Source organism: Bubalus kerabau, chromosome 14 (assembly GCF_029407905.1).
Source record: "Bubalus kerabau isolate K-KA32 ecotype Philippines breed swamp buffalo chromosome 14, PCC_UOA_SB_1v2, whole genome shotgun sequence".
Lineage (NCBI taxonomy): Eukaryota > Metazoa > Chordata > Mammalia > Artiodactyla > Bovidae > Bubalus > Bubalus kerabau.
The window spans coordinates 2,272,466-2,276,661 of NC_073637.1; the positions used below are offsets into that span (position 1 = coordinate 2,272,466).

The following is a 4,196-nucleotide window of genomic DNA, read 5'->3' on the forward strand; positions in this document are numbered from 1 at the left end:
AAAAAAAAACCTACCTTCTTGCAAGCTGCCACATAAAAAAAGCATTCAAGCTAATTTCTTGATATGTGATACAAAAATAAATAGCTCAAGAAATATTCTCTGGGGTCTAAATCCCTGAGGTTATGGGAGCCCTACATTTTGTTCATAGGAATCAGATTCAGCTTCCAAATCTCTCTCTCTCTGTTTCTTCCTTTCTCTGAGTTTTTCTGGATATTAAGAAAGAAGTATATTCCAGTCACATTGAATTTTTGTGGGCTCCTGCTATATTGATTAACTCCTTAATGTTTTACATGATGTTTGAATTCTGAGTGGGAACTGCCCTGGAGACAATTCATAGTAGAAATGGGATCTTGGGGTGAGTTGGTTTCAGGCGGGATGATCTATCTTGTCTCTTTTCTCTCCTTGGGGAACTCTGAGATCCTGAAACCTCTAAAGCAGTGGACACTCTTTGTCAGTCTTTGTGTGATAATGTCTCCTGGGTCCATTTTCCTGAGGGCTGAGCTTTGATACCCTCCCCCTTCACTGGGGTAGCGTCCTGATTTTTGCTCTGAGGATATCCACACTGTGCTTAGCAGAGTAGTCACAATGAAATTTTTAAAAAGAATATTATAATGCCTGGTAATTCCTCAACACCTCAAAATTGAGTCAAAAGAAGATAAGAATAATATGCATAAAATAATAATAAATACCATAATATACAATTCCATTTTTCTGACAGTAATGTCTTCAGGTATGTCAAGGGTGTGGAAAATATGGCTGAAGTGAAAAGGAAAAGTGTCCTCATGATAGTAATTTTCATGAAATGCTTTATATCTTGTTCAAGTGCTGCATCAGTATGTAAGAAAAAGAGGAAATTATAGGCATTATATTCTGAGAATACTGACATGAGCAGAGAAGGTTGAAAACTGGTGAATATAGCTAGGATAGGGTTTAGGTAAAACTGAGCAGAGAAATTTAGATTCGATAAATTAGTTAGTGGGAGAAATTCAAGTTTTTAAGAGTCAGAAAATGTCATAACAACCACAGTAATCAAGAAGACAAGACATTGATTTTCTCACAGTGCAGGTTAGCAGCATCACAGGGAAGTTGGCTGAGCCTAGGTGACCATGAGATTAAAAAGGGATGATTAATAAGAGTCAGATAATAATGAGAAAACACAGGGGAAACAGAGACAATTTACTGAAGGATAGTGATTGATGAATTAACATGAACAGGGCCAAGAGGAAATTCAGAAAAAGAGTTGAGCTACTCTTTGACATCACAAATTGTTCCTGCAGTTTTGCTGCTGCCAACTTTGAACCTTGATCTGTTTCTTAGATTGTTTAAAATAATACGTTTAAAAATAATACCAATTATTCAGAGTATTAAGAATTAAAATGGATGAGGGTGGGAAAACCTATATATTTTGAACTGCATAACTGTAAGACTTTGTGCAAATTATATTAATGCCATTTCCTAACTTAATACTTATACACCTATAAAATATATATTATCATGTCATTATTACTGATCAAGAAGTTGAGGCTCATAAAATCCGAGTGATTCACCAAAGATCATACAGTAAATGCCAAAGCTTGGAACTGAAGTTAAATCTATGTTTCCAACTCCTTGCTTCTTTCATTGTGCCAGTCTGTCTGTCACTAACTCTTTTCCACTTCCCACCCGTTCCCTTTTCTGCATATAGGAAATACATTTTTTGAGAAGCTATTCAAGAAATAATGAATTATTTCTCCCTTCACATGGTCAGACAAAACTAAAATTGCATCTGTGTTTATGAGGTTCAAACAAATAGTCCCTTTATTAATGAATATTTCAGATGTGTGCTTGTTATTGGTTAACTTATTTAAAAATCTTTGCTAAATAAGTATACTTCTGTTATTATAAACTGCTTACCAGTACAAGATGCTTTTGCTTTCTCAAAATAATGTGCACAAATAATGATTGTATGACTCAAAGCAAGATTATCACCTGTAGTTTTAATCAAACTCAATATTCCTGTCACCAGAAGTTTTGAGGGTGATAATGTAACCACTTGTGTTTATTACCATATTCTCTGATTTTCTTGAGAAACAGTATAGAATGTGAAAGAGTTGAGCAAAATATGTTTTAAGTTACTCTGTAATTCAGATATTCTATAACCATTTAAATGTATAATATTCCTAATAAATTTATTAGATTAAAAATATTGATAGCAAGTTAAGAGATATTGATCAAAGAATTTAAAAGACTATATTGAGAGCATCAGTGGCAGTATGTAAGACAAATGACAGTCAAATAGGAAAGAAAACAAAAGTGAGGGTACTACAAATTGTAATACAACTTCATTGCTTTACCAGGTCACTGCATTGAACACAAAGCCAATAATTTTAGCATCAAACTGGAAGCATTGGAAAACTTGAAGATAGAGCTTTATTTCCTTCAATGTTCATTTATGTTTTCTAAAATGTGAAAAATCTTGTGATGACTCATGACCTCTGCCTTTTCGATGATCTTCAGTTTGAATATAATGATAGAAGTACTACGACCTCTAAAAATATTACTCCTCCTGCTTTTTAAAATAAATTTGAGTGCTATGTTTTCATTTATTGTTATGTTACTCCCACTAAACAGCACAGACCTTCAGAATGGTGGAACTATGAAAAACATGTTTTTCTGCAACACTATAGAAAACATTTCTAACTCTACATGAAATTCAATTTCTGTCACTCATGATCAACTTCAAACCTAACTCATCACTAGCAGGCTGTGTTAATTCAAACAAGTGTCTTAACTCATATATGCTTCCATTTCCTTTTGTAAAATACGAGACTAGTTGTTTTGAAATTCATAAGTCTTATTTAGTGGTCAAAACTAATGCACCAACATTTTAATACAATGTCTGCTGCACGATAAATGTGATATCCATGCAATGTCATCATTATCATTGTTATCATTTTATTATCACTGTCTCAGATTTTCTCCAACAACAATTTTGTGGTTTGCTGAAGGAAATCGGAGTGCAGGAGCCACGTTCACCCTCTTGGGCTTCTCAGAATATCCCGACCTCCAGGTTCCCTTGTTCCTGGCTTTCCTCACCGTCTAAGCAGTCACCGTGGTGGGGAACCTGGGCATGATCACCATCATCAGGATCAGTCCCAAACTCCACACCCCCGTGTACTTGTTTCTCAGTCACTTGTCCTTTGTTGATTTCTGCTATTCCACCACAGTTACACCCAAACTCTTGCAGAATTTGGTGTGGAAGACAGAACCGTCTCGTTCACAGGATGCATCACGCAATTCTTCTCAGCTTGTATGTTTGCAGTGGCAGAGGCATTCGTGTTGGCAGTGATGGCCTATGACTGATTTGTGGCCATTTGTAAGCCTCTACTCTACACAGTGGTCATGTCCCCTAAGCTCTGTGCATCGTTAGTGGCCAGTTCCTGCACGTGGGATATAGTCTCCTCCCTGACACTCACCTGTTTTCTCCTGGCATTATCCTTCTGTGGGTCTAACATAAATAATTTCCTCTGTGAGCACTTGGTCATTGTCTCCATCTCCTGCTCTGATCCGTTCATCAGCCAAGTGCTCTGCTTTGCCATTGCCATATTCAATGAGGTGAACAGCCTGGCGATTATCCTTACTACTTATATGTCCATTTTTGTCACTATCATAAAAATGCCCTCTGCTGGGGGCCGCCAAATAGCCTTCTCTACTTGTGCCTCCCATCTGACCGCCATCACCACGTTCCATGGGACTGTCCTGTTCCTTTACTGTGTACCCAGCTCCAAAAACTCATGGTTCACGGTCAAAGTAGGTTCTGTATTTTATACAGTGGTAAGTCCCATGCTGAACCCTCTGAGCTATAGCCTCAGGAACAAAGATGTGAAGGAGAGTGTCAGGAAATTAATGAATCACTGAATACAATTTGGTTGAAGATTTGTATGTCCAAAAGAAATTTGATCATTACATAGTGTTGATTAAATCTTCTTGTAGAGATGAAGACTCAAATTATGTAGTCAACTCACTAGATCATAAATTTAGAGTCATGAATTGGCTATTTGATCTCTTAGTTTTTGTTCAGTTCAGTGTCAAATAAAACAGCTGTATATCATGTGTAAAATGATGTGTGTTGTGGGTGTATGAAAAGTGAAACTGTGAGTTGTTCAGTCATGTCTGACTCTTTGCCACCCCACGGACTGTAGCCTGCCAGGTTCTTC

The 4,196-nt window shown here is 36.8% G+C and overlaps 1 pseudogene; it reads left to right on the forward strand.

Moving 5' to 3' along the window:
* Positions 1 to 710: 710 nt before the first annotated feature.
* On the forward strand, positions 711 to 3,897 carry LOC129627266 (olfactory receptor 5D13-like; annotated as a pseudogene).
* Positions 3,898 to 4,196: the final 299 nt, after the last annotated feature.